This window comes from Carcharodon carcharias, chromosome 23 (genome assembly GCF_017639515.1).
Source record: "Carcharodon carcharias isolate sCarCar2 chromosome 23, sCarCar2.pri, whole genome shotgun sequence".
NCBI classification, from domain to species: domain Eukaryota; kingdom Metazoa; phylum Chordata; class Chondrichthyes; order Lamniformes; family Lamnidae; genus Carcharodon; species Carcharodon carcharias.
In genome coordinates this window covers 53,271,652-53,288,332 of record NC_054489.1, presented here as the reverse complement: position 1 = coordinate 53,288,332, position 16,681 = coordinate 53,271,652, and the positions used below count along the sequence as shown (strand labels likewise).

The following is a 16,681-nucleotide window of genomic DNA, read 5'->3' as shown; positions in this document are numbered from 1 at the left end:
GAAAACTGAGATCAAGAGGTAAAATCTGAACAGGATGATCCAAAGACTGAATTAGAAACACCCTGATAACAATGTAAGATTTGGTTTTAAACAAGAACCACAGGAAATATTGAATCTAGAGGCCCAAAAGCGTTGCGACAGAGAATTTCTTTTCTGTCTACAATTTACACCTGCAAGTATTCTTTTGATGACTTTTCAGCGATAATTTATTATTTCTTTGGGTGGTGAGGAGAGGAAGGTGAGGTTTAAAAGACCGCTGTGTTTTGGGACTTACCCTTTAAATTAGGGTAAAATGAAAGGGGTCATATGACCTGTTCTGAAATCATCCTAACAACAGGCCTGGGTGACATGGCTGTTGAAGATTAAAGGGAGGCCAAGGTTATTTTGTTACAAAGAAGGTGCAGTATGTTCATACCTGGAGACAATGACAGGAGCACCTGCGGTTATAGTGGTTAGACTACTGGTCTCCCAAGTCCCAGGAAGGTGTTGAGAATGTTTGGTTGTAAACAGTTGTGCTTTGAACTGTCCATTTACTTACAAGATAAAAAGAGAGTTGGGGTCTCAAGGATTGCTAATCAGCATTTCTAACTGGATATAAGGCCCATATGATTCACATTGCCATAGAGATGGGCTTTAAGAGGGGAAGGGTTTCTAAGATATCTCTGAAAACTCAGACACAGGCAGTCTGCCAAGATCCAGGAGTGAGGAAACAGCTCGAGGTTGAATGTCTTTATGGCTCATCGTGCAGTAGTGCAGCTGGGAGCTCACGCTCGGATTGAAAGGATCAAATTTCTGAAACAAACCTGGAAGATTCGCCTAACTTGCACGAGAGAGTGAATCACCAGGAAAAGCCCGCACTGAGAAAGACAAGTCTGGGTTTAAAGGTTACCAGACCGAGAAAGGAAGAGAAGTAAATCTTCAGGAGCTTTGGACTAGTTCCAGGAGAATTGAATGTCTACATACCTAGCCTCTAACCGGCTCTTGTAGCCACAGTATTTATATGACTAGCCCAGTTCCGTTTCTGGTCAATAGTAACCCACTGGATGTTGACAGTGGGGGATTCAGTGATGGTAATACCATTGATCATCAAGGGGCGATGGTTAGATTCTCTCTTGTTGGAGATGGTCACTGGCACTTGTGTGGCATAAATGTTACTTGCCACTTATCAGCCCAAGCCAGGTCTTGCTGCATTTGGACATGGACTGCTTCAGTATCTGAGGAGTCGTGAATGGTGCTGAACATTGTGCGATCATCAGTGAACATCCCAACTTCTGACCTTATGATGGAAGGAAGGAAGGACATTAATGAAGCAGCTCAAAATGGTTGCGATGAGGACACTACCCTGAGGAACTCCTGCAGTGATTTCCTGGAGCTGAGATGACTGACCTCCAACAACCACAACCATTTTCTTTTGTGCTGGGTATGATTCCAACCAGCGGAGAGTTTTCCCCTGATTCCCATTGACTCCAGTTTTGCTAGGGTTCCTTGATGCCACACTCAGTCAAATGCGGCCTTATTGTTCAGCTCTTTTGTCCATGTTTGAACCAAGGCTGTAATGAGGTCAGGAGCTGACTGGCCCTGGCAGAACCCAAACTAGGTGTCAGTAAGCAGGTTATTGCTAAGCAAGTGCTGTTTGATAGCACTGTTGATGACCCCTTCCATCACTTTCCTGATGATGGAGAGTAGACTGATGGGGCGGTAATTGGCCGGGTTGGATTTGTCCTGCTTTTTGTGTACAGGACATATCTGGGCAACTTTCCACATAGCCGGGTAGATGCCAGTGTTGTAGCTGTACTGGAATAGCCTGGCTAGGGGTGCGGCACTTGAAATGCACTTGAAGTACCATAACCTCAAGGCTATGGACCAAAAGCTCAAAAGTGGATGAGGTTGGATAGCTGACGATTGATCAAAAGACCTCCGTCCTTGCTACAAATTTCTATGCTCTATGAATGATGCATGTCATCTGCTGAAGCTCATGCTGGGACTTCCCCAAGTGTGAGCAGTATGATGCCTAAATACTGGCCCTTTATGGGGGCTTCTTGGCTTTGAGAGAACCCTATATTTCTGAAGAGTCATATTGGACTCGAAACCACAGATGCTGCCAGACCTGCAGAGTTTTTCCAGCATTTTCTGTTTTCATTCTATATTTCTGGAGTTGTGAGATGGCCCTACTTGCAGCCAGCATGTCTGATTCAACCAAAGCTGCCTAGTTGACATTTCATCAGTCCTTGAATGGATTTCCTCAGTGGGCCAGACATGGCATTCTCCATGTACCCTTAAAACATTTGGATCATAAATCTCCACAAACCCAAAGATTCCACCAGTCTTCAAGAACCCAACAGGACAACCCTTCTTACCCCCCTGTACAGAGCTGCATAACATGTATCAGTTCTGCTCCACCACTCACTCAGACACTCCATTTCATAGTTCCATTTGGCCTTGTTTTCCACAAACTCTCCTCATACCCAAGCCCCACAACCCCCAGCTCCACTGTTCACTCTTTGTAAAGGCCGACATTTTTTGAGAATGATTTTCAGCCTTTAAATAGACTTCCAGGGCACTGAGGCCAACTGGAGTTCTACAGTGGTTGCTGAGATCATCTGATTCTGCACAGACAGGGAGAGCTCTGGGTCTGCTGGGCTCAGCACTATAGCAGCTGGAGCACTTACTCCGTAATCTGTGTGAGGGGGTGAACTGTGCTTCACTAACTGATTTATATCAGTCAGAGTGAGGATTTATTTCAGAAATGTTTATCATCTGTTTCACACTCTCTGCAACAGCTAACTACACATTTTATGTTTAATACATGAACCCTCATCTTGAGAGTTTAACATACAATTTTCATATCACTTTATCTACATTACCACATGGAGAACAGCCCCAAGAAAAGCCTCAGCCAATGGGACCATCATAGCTCCCACACTGTCCTCTTACCTTCATTACTTGAGAAAACCATCCATTCTTGCAGCTCATCAACTGCTCAGTCACAGCAGAGATTTTCCACTGCACATGACCGACAGAGCACTTCCCTCTTCCTTGTTTCCCTCCAGTGTCTATGAGAAAGGAGAGCATTTTGTAAAGATCAGTGCCATTCTTAAAACAGATGCATGAGAGTCACAATCATTAGCCCCAGGTGTCGATTTCTCCTCTGGCCTCCAGCTCAACAATTTCATTGTTTCTCTGTTCCTCTGCCCCAACGGTGCCAATGCTGCTGGGCAACATTTCATGGACAGCATGCAGTTCCTTACCCAAATTCAAACCTCACTCTAGAAACTTGAGCAAAATATCTAGGATAACAGTACAGTACTCCAAGGATGCAGCACTGTTGGAGGTGCTATCTTTCAGATGAGATGTTAAACAGAGGCCCCGGTAAACTCTCACATGGAAAAAAAATCCCATGACCCTGGAATCATAGAATCAGTTATTATAGCATAGCCATTTAGTCCATCGAGTCTGCCGGCTCTCTGTAAAGCAATCCAGTCAGTGCCACCCCGCTGTTCTATCCCCATAACCCTGCAAGTTTATTTCCCTTCAGTGCCCATCCAATTCCCTTTTGAAAACATCGATTGTCTCTACTTGTGGACCTGTGAGTCCCAGGTCATTGTCACACACTGTATAGAAAAGTTCTTCCTCATATTCTCCCCACATCTCATGCCCCAAAATCTTAAATCTGTGTCTCCAAGTCCTTGTACCATCTACCTTATCTAAACCTGTCATAATCTTGTCCCCCTCTATCAAATCTCCCCTCAATCTCCTTTGTTCCAAGGAGAACAACCCCAGCTTCTCCAACCTAACTTTGTAACTGAAATCCCTCATCCTGGAACCATTCTGGTAAATCTCCTCTGCACCCTCTCAAGGGCCCTCAAATCCTTCCTAAAAGTATAGTGACCAGAATTAGACACAATGATCTTAGTTGTGCCCTAACCTAAGCTTTATAAAGGTGCAGCTTAACTTCCCTGCTTTGGTACCCAACACCCCTATTATGGAGCCCAAGACCCCATATGCTTTGCTAATTATTCTCTAAATATGTCATGCTACACATAAAAGGATCTGTGCACATGCACCCACAAGTCACTGTCCCTGGACACACTTCATTACTGTGCCGTCAAGTCTATATTGGCTCTCCCTATCAATTCTGCAAAAATGCATCATCTCACACTTCTCAGAATTAAATTCCATTTGCCTCTTGTCTGCCCATTCTGCTAGACTGTGTCCTGTTGTAATCAATTGGTATCATCCTCATCATTAGCCACAGCTCCAAGTTTGGTATCATCAGCAAATTTTGAAATTTTCTGTATTCCAATATCCAAGTCTTTTATATATGGCAAAAAAGTGATCCTAGCACTAAACCTTGGGGAACACAACTGTCTGCCATCCTCCAGTCTGAAAAACAACCATTTACCATAACTCGCTGTTTTTCTGTCCTTAAGCCTTTTTTTTTATCCAAGCTGACATGATCCCTCCTCCTCCACGAGCCTCAATTTTGTAAACCAGCCTTTTAGGTGGTACTTCGTCAAAGGCTTTCTTAAAATCAATACAGACATCATCCACGCATTCCCTTCATCAACCTTCTCTGTTACTTCATCAAAAAATTTATTCAGCTTAGTCAAGCATGATCTGCTTTTTACAAATCTGCGTTGGCTGTTCTTAATTAACTCAAACCTCTCCAAGTGCCTGTTGGTTTTTTACCCCTGATTATTGTTTCTAAAACCTCACCCATCACTGATGTTAAACTGACCGGTCTTTGGTTAACAGGAATGTCCTTCACCTTTTCTTGAACAAGGGTGTCACATTTGTACATGCCAATCCTCTGGCTCTTCTTGATTCTTGGGAACATTGGAGGATTACGACAAGCCCTTTGGCTATCTCCGCACCCAATTCTTTAAGCAACCTGGGAAGCAAGCCATCCAGACCAGGCAACTTATCCACTAAGTGGAGCCAGCTTTTCCAGTACATCCTGCCTATCAATTTTCACCCTATGAATTACCTCAACTATCCCTCCTTCGAATGATAGTTTGTCAGCATCCTCTTCAAAACAAAATATTCATAAGTATTCTCATCTTTCCCTGTGCATCTAGGCATACATCACTCTCTTTGTCCCTAACAGGCTCCCTCTTACTGCCCACTTACCATTTACATGCCAGTAGAAAATTCTTGGGTTCCCTTTTATGATAACTATCAATCTACTCTCACTCTCAGTCTTATTTGCCCCTATACTTCCCCCCTCAACTTACATTTGGCCTTGTTCTCGCTTGAAGAATTCACCTGACATGCATGCATCATCCTCTTTTTTTTGCTTCATCATATTTCCTATCTCTCTCGTCATCCAAGGAGTCCTGGCTTGGTTCATCCCTCTTTCCCTCTTGTTGAATGTACCCAGCCTGTATCCGAAATATCTCAAACATCACCCATTGTTCAAATACAGATTTTCCTATCAGTCTTCGGTTCCATTATACACTGGCTAGATTCCCTCCCATTTTTTGTATTCTTTCACGGATGTAGGCTTTGCTGGCAAGGCCAGCATTTATTGCCCATCCCTAATTGCCCTTGAGAAGGTGGTGGTCAGCTGCCTTCCTGAACCACTCCAGTCCATGTGATGTAGGCGCACCCACAGTGCTGTTAAGGAGGGAGTTCCAGGATTTTGACCAGTGATAGTGAAGGAACAACGATATGGTTCCAAGTCAAAACAAAAACAAAAATACCTGGAAAAACTCAGCAGGTCTGGCAGCATCTGCAGAGAGGAACACAGTTAACGTTTTGAGTCCGATTGACCCTTCAACAGAACTAAGTAAAAATAGAAGAGAGGTGAAATATAAGCTGGTTTAAGGGGGGGTGGGACAAGTAGAGCTGGTTTAACGGGGGGTGGGACAAGTAGAGCTGGATAGAGGGCCAGTGATAGGTGGAGATAACCAAAAGATGTCACAGACAAAAGGACAAAGAGGTGTTGACGGTGGTGATATTATCTAAGGAATGTGCTAATTAAGGGTAGAAAGCGGGACAAGCTAGGTACAGATAGCACTAGTGGGGGTGGGGTGGGGTGAAGGAATCGAAAAAGGCTAAAGTTGAGATAAAACAATGGATGGGAATACATTAAAAAATAATGGAAATAGGTGGGAAAAGAAAATATATAAATTATTGGGAAAAAAAAGGGGGGGAAATCGGAAAGGGGGTGGAAACGAAGGAGAGAGTTCATGATCTAAAATTGTTGAACTCAATATTCAGTCTGGAAGGCTGTAAAGTGCCTAGTCAGAAGATGAGGTGCTGTTCCTCCAGTTTGCGTTGAGCTTTACTGGAACAATGCAGCAGGCCAAGGACAGACATGTGGGCATAACAGCAGGGTGGAGTGTTGAAATGGCAAGCGACAGGGAGATCTGGGTAATGCTTGTGGACAGACCGAAGGTGTTCTGCAAAGCGGTCACCCAGTCTGCGTTTGGTCTCTCCAATGTAGAGGAAACCGCATTGGGAGCAACAAATACAGTTGACTAAATTGAGGGAAGTGCAAGTGCAATGCTGCTTCACTTGAAAGGAGTGTTTGAGCCCTTGGACGGTGAGGAGAGGGGAAGTAAAGGGGCAGGTGTTGCACCTTCTGCGGTTGGATGGGAAGGTGCCGTGGGACGGGGTTGAGGTGTAGGGGGTGATGGAGAAGTGGATTAGGGTGTCCCAGAGGGATCGATCCCTGCGGAATGCCGCCGGGGGGGGGGGGGGGTTGAAGGGACGATGTGTTTGGTGGTGGCATCATGCTGGAGTTGGTGGAAATGGCGGAGGATGATCCTTCAAATGCGGAGGCTGGTGGGGTGATAAGTGAGGACAAGAGGGACCCTATCTTGTTTCTGGGAGGGAGGAGAAGGCATGAGGGCGGATGCGCGGGAGATGGGCCGGACACGGTTGAGGGCCCTGTCAACCACCATGGGTGGAAAACCTCGGTTAAGGAAGGAGGAGGACATGTCAGAGGAACTGTTTTTGAAAGTGGCATCATCAAAACAAATGCAACGGAGGCAAAGGAACTGAGAGAATGGGATGGAGTCCTTACAGGAAGCAGGGTGTGAGGAGCTGTAGTCAAGGTAGCTGTGGGAGTCGGGAAGCTTGTAATGGATATTGGTGGACAGTCTATCACCAAAAATTGAGACAGAGAGGTCAAGGAAGGGAAGGGAGGTGTCAGAGATGGATCATGTGAAAATGATGGAGGGGTGGAGATTGGAAGCAAAATTAATAAATATTTCCAGGTCCCGACGAGAGCATGAATCAGCAACGAAGTAATCATCGATGCACCGGAGAAAGAGTTGTGGAAGGGGGCCGGAGTAGGACTGGAACAAGGAATGTTCCACATACCCCATAAAGAGACAAGCATAGCTGGGGCCTATGCGGGTACCCATAGCCACACCTTTTATTTGGAGGAAGTGAGACAAGTTTAAGGAGAAATTGTTCAGTGAGAGAACAAGTTCAGCCAGAGGGAGGAGAGTAGTGGTGGATGGGGATTGTTCGGGCCTTTGTTCGAGGAAGAAGCGGAGAGCCCTCAGACCATCCTGGTGGGGGATGGAGGTGTAGAGTGATTGGACGTCCATGGTGAAGAGGAGGCAGTTGGGGCCAGGGAACTGGAAATTGTGATATGATGTAGGGTGTCAGAGGAATCACAGATGTAGGTGGAAAGGGACCGGACAAGGGGAGAGAGAATGGAGTCAAGATAGCAAGAAATGAGTTCCATGGGGCAGGAACAGGCTGGCATGATCGGTCTGCCGGGACAGTCCTGTTTGTGGATTTTGGGTAGGAGGTAGAAGCGGTTGGGAGAAGTCCGAGGTTGGGCGACTATCAGGTTGGAAGCTGTGGAAGGAAGATCTCCAGAGGAGATGAGATCAGTAACAGTCCTGGAAACAATGGCTTGATGTTCAGTGGTGGGGTCATGGTCCAGGGAGAGGTAGGAGGAAGTGTCTGCGAGTTGACACTCAACCTCTGCGAGGTAGAGGTCAGTGCGCCAGACAACAGCACCACCCTTGTCAGCGGGTTTGATGACAATGTCAGGGTTGGACCTAAGAGAACGGAGTACAGCAAGTTCAGAGAGAGACAGGTTAGAGTGGGTGAGAGGAGCAGAGAAATTGAGACGACTAATGTCACGCCAACAGTTCTCAATGAAAAAAATCAAGAGAAGGTAAGAATCCAGAGGGAGGGGTCCAGGTGGAAGGAGAATATTGGAGGTGGGTAAAAGGATCCGTTGAATGGGGAAAGGACTCCTGCTCAAAGAAGTGAGCACAGGGATGAAGGCGGCGGAAGAAGAGTTCAGCATTGTGCTGAGCCCGAAATTCATTGAGATGAGGGCTTAAGGGTATGAAACTAAGTCCTTTGCTCAGGATGGTGCATGACTTGGAAGGGAATTTGCAGGTGGTGGCGTTCTCGTGTATCTGCTGCCCTTGTCCTTCTGGGTGGCAGAGGTTGGGGGTTTGAAGTTAGCTCTCTTCCAATACAAACTTTCAACTTTGTCCCTCTTCTCCATTTCTGATCTAAACCTGTGATACAATGATCACTTTTATTAAAATGTTCTCCCATGGATACTTGGTACACTCGATCCATCTCATTTCCCAGCATCGGATCCAGCAATGGCTCTTTCCTAGGTGAACCAAGAACATATTGGTCAAGGAAGCTCTCCTGAAAACATTTCAGAAATTCCTCTCCTTTCTTTACTCTAATATTATCCCAGTCAATATCTGGGTAATTAAAGACCTCAATAGCACAACTCTGGCACCTCTGATTTGCTCCCCTATCTTTCTCTCATTTTTTGAAGGCCAATAAAATACCCGCTATTGTAATTATTTTGCTTCTCCACTCTAACCAAATAGATTCTGTCCTTGCCCCTCAGGGACATCCTCTTTTTCCAACATGACAGTGTCTGCCCTAATCAGTACTGCCACCCCATCTCCCTTTCTACCTTCCTTTTCTTCTCTGAACACTTGATATCGAGTATTAAACACCCAGTTCTCACAATCTTTAAGCCACATTTCAATAGTTGACACTACAGCCTATCCCCATGTGACTATTTGTGCTTATAGTTCAACCTTATTCACTACACTTGGTGCATTTACATACATGCATTATAAACCTGTCATAGTATCCCTCATAGTTCTTCTATCTAACATGATATTACTCCCTTTTCTAGTACAATCCAACACCTACCCATTTATGCACCTTATTCTTCTTTTCTACTTCTATATGCTGGCGCCCACCTCCCTGCCTATTTACTTGAAACCCTTCCCAACCCACATGAGTGAACCTCCCTACGAGGACACTGGTCTCAGGTCTTATGAATAGGTGCTTCCTCCCCCACAACTAGCCTTAATACCCCAAGAGGCTGAAGCTGTCACTCCTGCACCATCCTACAAGCCATGCATTGATCTTTCCTATTTCTACACTGGCTAGCGTGTGGCATTGAAAGCAATCCAGAGATTACTACATTCAAGGTACTACTTTTGAACTTCCTTCCTAGGTACTCCCTTCCTCCCAAGGACCTCGATACCTACCACTTCTGTGTCATTACTACCAACATGTACCACAACTTCTGGCTCACTCCCTTCCCTCTGCAGAATAATCTCCATGAAGTCCTTTACCCTGGCACCAGGGGGTAACACTATTTTGAAGAAATGCAGGGGAATTGTCCCAGTGTCCAAGTAATCTTTATCCCCTAACCAACTGCACAAACAGATAATCATGACATTATGACATTGTTGGACCTCACTGCGCACAAAGTGACGAACATGTTTCATACATTACAACCTTACTCTTCAAAAGCACATCATTGGCTATAAAGAGCTTTAGGAAGTCAGAGGTTGTGAACACTAAATAAATCCAAGGCTTTCCTTCCCTGTGCCTGGATAATGTGTGCACAGGATATTCAGCTGCTGAGGCCATAATAGTCATGTCTGATGCTTCCTTTTCCAGAAGATCATTCATCAACACCCACTCCCCCCCTCTAATCCCCTTCTCTATTCAACCATCAGCAAAAGATAGCTCACTCATATAGACCAGGAGTCAAACTGGAGCCTTTTCATTGTGAAAATATTTCAACCTCTACCTACAACTAGAAATTTCCCTTGTCCCACTGGAGAAACAAATTCCTAAAGGCACTGTATCATGGAATACCTTGTGTCATGCCCAGTGATGATGTTTCCTTCACGCTGTACAACATCTTATTACGACACTATGAGCCAAAAGGGTTGAGCAGGAAGGACTTCCTGGGGAGAGAGAATTGTTTTGCCATCAGAAGACAATATGAATAAGTAACTTAGCATCAACCCATTCAATCAGCACCACATACAAACTGACACACAAACCATACAGCTGGATTTCAGAGGATAAAAACAAAAAACTGCGGATGATGGAAATCCAAAGCAAAAACAGAATTACCTGGAAAATCTCAGCAGGTCTGGCAGCATCGGCGGAGAAGAAAAGAGTTGATGTTTCGAGTCCTCATGACCCTCCCACAGAACTGAGTGAATATGAGGAGAGGGGTGAAATACAAGCTGGTTTAAGGTGGGGGTGGGTGGGGGAGAGAAGTGGGGGTGTGGTTGTAGGGACAAGCAAGCAGTGATAGGAATAGATAATCAAAAGATGTCACAGACAAAGGAACAAAGAGGTGTTCAAGATGGTGATATTTTCTAAACAAATGTGCTACTTAAGAATGGATGGCAGGACACACAAGGTACAGCTCTAGTGGGGGTGGGGTGGAAAGACTAGCAGGGCATACAAGATTTAAAAATAATGGAAATAGGTAGGAAAAGAAAAATCTATATAAGTTATTGGAAAAAAAAGGAAGGGGGAAGAAACAGAAAGGGGGTGGGAATGGAGGAGGGAGTTCAAGATCTAAAGTTGTTGAATTCAATATTCATTCTGGAAGATGAGGTGCTGTTCCTCCAATTTGCGTTGGGCTTCACTGGAACAATGCAGCAAGCCAAGGACAGACATGTGGGCAAGAGAGCAGTGTGGAGTGTTGAAATGGCAAGCGACAGGGAGGTTTGGGTCTTTCTTGCGGACAGACCGCAGGTGTTCTGCAAAGCGGTCACACAGTTTACATTTGGTCTCTCCAATGTAGAAGAGACCACATTGGGAGCAACGAATAGAGTAGACTAAGTTGGGGGAAATGCAAGTGAAATGCTGCTTCACTTGAAAGGAGTGATTGGGCCCTTCGACGGTGAGGAGAAAGGAAGTGAAGGGGCAGGTGTTACATCTTTTGTGTGGGCTTGGGGAGGAGCCATAGGTGGGGGTTGAGGAGTAGGGGGTGATGGAGGAGTGGAACAAGGTGTCCCGGAGGGAACGATCCCTACGGAATGCCACCGGGCAGGTGAAGGGAAGATGTGTTTGGTGGTGGCATCATGCTGGAGTTGACGGAAATGGCAGAGGATGATCCTTTGAATGCGGATGCTGGTGGGGTGATAAGTGAGGACAAGGGGGACCCTATCATGTTTCTGGGAGGGAGGAGAAGGCATGAGGGCTGATGCGCGGGAGATGGGCTGGACACGGTTGAGGGCCCTGTCAACGACCGTGGGTGGAAAACCTCGATTAAGGAAGAAGGAGGACATGTCAGAGGAGCTGTTTTTGAAGGTAGCTTCATCAGAACAGATGCAACGGAGGCAAAGGAATTGAGAGAATGGGATGGAGTCCTTACAGGAAGCAGGGTGTGAGGAGCTGTAGTCGAGGTAGCTGTGGGAGTCGGTAGGCTTGAAATGAATATTGGTGGACAGTCTATCACCAGAAATTGAGACAGAGAGGTCAAGGAAGGGAAGGGAAGTGTCAGAGATGGACCATGTGAAGATGATGGAGGGGTGGAGATTGGAAGCAAAATTAATAAATTTTTCCAAGTCCCGACGAGAGCATGAAGCAGTACCGAAGTAATCATCGATGTACCTGAGAAAGAGTTGTGGGAGGGGGCTGGAGTAGGACTGTTCCAAGGAATGTTCCACATACCCCATAAAGAGACAGGCATAGCTGGGGCCCATGCGCGTACCCATAGCCACACCTTTTATTTGGAGGAAGTGAGAGGAGTTAAAGGAGAAATTGTTCAGTGTGAGAACAAGTTCAGCCAGATGGAGGAGAGAAGTGGTGGATGGGGATTGTTCAGGCCTCTGCTCGAGGAAGAAGCTAAGGGCCCTCAGACCATCCTGGTGGGGGATGGAGGTGTAGAAGGATTGGACGTCCATGGTGAAGAGGAAGCGGTTGGGGCCAGGGAACTGGAAATTGTTGTTGTGACATAAGGTGTCAGAGGAATCACGGGTGTAGGTGGGAAGGGACTGGACAAGGGGAGAGAGAAGGGAGTCAAGATAACGAGAAATGAGTTCCGTGGGGCAGGAACAGGCTGACACGATCGGTCTACGGGGACAGTTCTGTTTGTGGATTTTGGGTAGGAGGTAGAAGCGGGCCTTCCGAGGTTGAGCGACTATCAGGTTGGAGGCTGTGGGAGGAAGATCTCCAGAGGAGATGAGGTCAGTGACAGTCCTGGAAACAATGGCTTGATGTTCAGTGGTGGGGTCATGGTCCAGGGAGAGTTAGGAGGAAGTGTCTGCGAGTTGACGCAGACCTCTACCTCGTGGAGGCTGAGCTTCAACTCGCAGACACTTCCTCCTACCTCTCCCTGGACCATGACCCCACCACTGAACATCAAGCCATTGTTTCCAGGACTGTCACTGACCTCATCTCCTCTGGGGATCTTCCTCCCACAGCTTCCAACCTGATAGTCACCCAACCTCGGATGGCCCGCTTCTACCTCCTACCCAAAATCCACAAACAGAACTGCCCCCGTAGACCGATCGTGTCAGCCTATTCCTGCCCCACGGAACTCATTTCTCGTTATCTTGACTCCCTTCTCTCTCCCCTTGTCCAGTCCCTTCCCACCTACATCCGTGATTCCTCTGACATCTTATGTCACATCAACAATTTCCAGTTCCCTGGCCCCAACCCCTTCCTCATCACCATGGATGTCCAATCCCTCTACACCTCCATCCCCCACCAGGATGGTCTGAGGGCCCTTAGCTTCTTCCTCGAACAGAGGCCCGAACAATCCCCATCCACCACTACTCTCCTCCACCTGGCTGAACTTGTTCTCACACTGAACAATTTCTCCTTCAACTCCTCTCACTTCCTCCAAATAAAAGGTGTGGCTATGGGTACCCACATGGGCCCCAGCTATGACTGTCTCTTTATGGGGTATGTGGAACATTCCTTGGAACAGTCCTACTCCGGCCCCCTCCCACAACTCTTTCTCCAGTACATCGATGATTACTTCGGTGCTGCTTCATGCTCTCGTCGGGACTTGGAAAAATTTATTAATTTTGCTTCCAATTTCCACCCCTCCATCATCTTCACATGATCCATCTCTGACACCTCCCTTCCCTTCCTTGACCTCTGTCTCAATTTCTGGTGATAGACTGTCCACCAATATCCATTACAAGCCTACCGACTCCCACAGCTACCTCGACTACAGCTCCTCACACCCCGCTTCCTGCAAGGACTCCATCCCATTCTCTCAGTTCCTTCGCCTCCATTGCATCTGTTCTGATGATGCTACCTTCAAAAACAGTTCCTCTGACATGTCCTCCTCCTTCCTTAATCGAGGTTTTCCACCCACGGTCGTTGACAGGGCCCTCAACCATGTCCGGCCCATCTCCCGCGCATCAGCCCTCATGCCTTCTCCTCCCTCCCAGAAACATGATAGGGTCCCCTTGTCCTCACCTATCACCCCATCAGCCTCCGCATTCAAAGGATCATCCTCCGCCATTTCTGCCAACTCCAGCAGGATGACACCACCAAACACATCTTCCCTTCACTCCCCCGGCGGCATTCCGTAGAGATCGTTCCCTCCGGGACACCCTGATCCACTCCTCCATCACCCCCTACTCCTCAACCCCCACCTATGGCACCTCCCCATGCCCACGCAAAAGATGCAACACCTACCCCTTCACTTCCTCTCTCCTCACCATCCAAGAGCCCAAACACTCCTTTCAAGTGAAGCAGCATTTCACTTGCATTTCTCCCAACTTAGTCTACTGCATTCGTTGCTCCCAATGTGGTCTCCTCTACATTGGAGAGACCAAACATAAACTGGGTGACCGCTTTGCAGAACATCTGTGGTCTGTCTGCAAGAAAGACCCACACCTCCCTGTTGCTTGCCATTTTAACACTCCACCCCAGTCTCTTGCCCACATGTCTATCCTTAGCTTGCTGCATTGTTCCAGTGAAGCTCAACGCAAACTGGAGGAACAGCACCTCATCTTCCGACTAGGCGCTTTACAGCCTTCTGGAATGAATATTGAATTCAACAATTTTAGATCTTGAAATCTCTTCTCCATCCCCACCCCCTTTCCGTTTCTTCCCCCTTCCTTTTGTTTTTTCCAATAATTTATATAGATTTTTCTTTTCCCAACTATTTCCATTATTTTTAAATCTTGTATGCCCTGCTAGCCTTTCCACCCCACCCCCACTAGAGCTGTACCTTGAGTGCCCTGCCATCCATTCTTAATTAGCACATTCGTTTAGAAAATATCACCACCTTCAACACCTCTTTGTTCCTTTGTCTGTGACATCTTTTGATTATCTGCTCCTATCACTGCTTGCTTATCCCTACAACCACACCACACACCCCCCAACACTTCTCTCCCCCGCCCCCCCACCTCACCCCCACCTTAAACCAGCTTATATTTCACCCCTCTCCTAATATTCACACAGTTCTGTTGAAGGGTCATGAGGACTCGAAACATCAACTGTTTTCTTCTCTGCCGATGCTGCCAGACCTGCTGAGTTTTTCCAGGTAATTCTGTTTTTGTTTTGGATTTCTGAGGAACTGTCTGAAGAAAATCAAAGACCTCGAATTTTACCCTTCACATATTGGCCATGATCAGAGGGGATCCTGCCCTGCCAGAAGCTAACACAAGGAGTTCAATCCCACAGAAAAGGGTGCTAAACTTTATTAATGAAAGATTAAAGCCAATTACATAGGTTTTAGGGATGACTTGGCTCAATTAAATTAAAAGGTATTCTGGTAGTTGGGCCCACATCCTCTACCCTGCAACCCACCTCTCCCCTCTCCCCTGCCCCCTGACCCCCTCTCCCCTGCCCCCTGACCCCCTCTCCCCTGCCCCCCTCTCCCTTGCCCCCTGACCCCCTCTCCCCCGCCCCCTGACCCCCTCTCCCCCACCCCCTGACACCCTCCCCTACCCTAACCCCCACCTTCCCCTCTCCCCCACCCCCAAGCCCCTCTCCCCCAGCACCCAACCTGCTCTACCCTAGCCCCACCCCCATCACCCGACACACAGCCCCCAAACCTCTCCCCTACCATACCACACCCCACTCTCCCCTACCACCTACCCCCTACCCCTCTCCTCAAACTCCTGCCCCCCTCTGCCCCACACCCCATCTCTCCCCACCCCTCTCTCAGCCCCCACCCCCACAACACCCTCTCCCTCAACCTCCCAACACCCTCTCCCCAACCCCATCTCCCCTACCCCCCAAAACCGTCTCCCCATTCCCCAAACCCTTTTCTCTACCAACCCAAACCCTCTCTACTAACCCCCCAAACCTCTCACCTACCCCTCGACACAGCCCGCCCCCAAACCCGAACCCAGTCTCCCCTACTCCCTCTCCTCTACACCCCCACCACCCCTAACCCCAGCCCACCTCACCTCTCCCCTACCCCCAACCCCACTCTCCCCTACCCCACACACCACTCTCCCCTATCCCCCAACCCCCACCATTCTCCCCCAACCCCCAACCCCCCACACCATTCCGCCCTAACCCCAAACCCCCCACACCATTCCGCCCTAACCCCCAACACCCCACACCATTCCCCCCTAACCCCCAACACCCCACACCATTCCCCCCCTAACCCCCAACCCCCAACACCATTCCCCCAACCCCCCACACCATTCCCCCCTAACCCCCAACCCCCCACACCATTCCCCCCTAACCCCCAACCCCCCACACCATTCCCCCCTAACCCCCAACCCCCCACACCATTCTCCCCCAACCCCCCCACACCATTCTCCCCCAACCCCCCACACCATTCTCCCCCAACCCCCCCACACCATTCTCCCCCAACCCCCCCCACACCATTCTCCCCTAACGCCCAACACCATTCTCCCCTAACCCCCAACCCCCAACACCATTCTCCCCTAACCCCCAACCCCCAACACCATACTCCCCTAACCCCCAACCCCCCACACCATTCTCCCCTAACCCCCAATCCCCCACACCATTCTCCCCTAACCCCAACCCCCAACACCATTCCCCCCAACCCCCCCACACCATTCCGCCCTAACCCCAAACCCCCCACACCATTCCGCCCTAACCCCAAACCCCCCACACCATTCTGCCCTAACCCCCAACCCCCCACACCATTCCGCCCTAACCCCAAACCCCCCACACCATTCCCCCCAACCCCCAACCCCCCACACCATTCCCCCCTAACCCCCAACCCCCCACACCATTTCCCCCAACCCCCCACACCATTCCCCCCAACCCCCAACCCCCCACACCATTCCCCCCTAACCCCCAACCCCCCACACCATTCTCCCCCAACCCCCCCCCACACCATTCTCCCCCAACCCCCACACACCATTCTCCCCCAACCCCCCCACACCATTCTCCCCCAACCCCCAACACCATTCTCCCCAATCCCCAACCCCCCACACCATTCTCCCCTAACCCCCAA

General features: G+C 48.4%; 1 protein-coding gene across 2 annotated transcripts in view; it reads right to left on the bottom strand.

Annotated features, from left to right (window-relative positions):
* Positions 1–16,681, bottom strand: part of kansl1b (KAT8 regulatory NSL complex subunit 1b) — a 269,307-nt gene that overhangs the window by 244,742 nt on the left and 7,884 nt on the right. The window contains exons 2-3 of one of the 2 annotated variants that reach the window (XM_041217527.1): positions 10,126–10,217; positions 2,935–3,053 (exon numbers count right to left, since the gene is read on the bottom strand). The gene's annotated coding sequence lies outside the window, so the exon portion shown is untranslated. Of the gene's footprint in view, positions 1–2,934; positions 3,054–4,768; positions 4,900–10,125; positions 10,218–16,681 lie in introns of those variants that run through there. The other variant, XM_041217529.1, reaches the window with a different exon arrangement.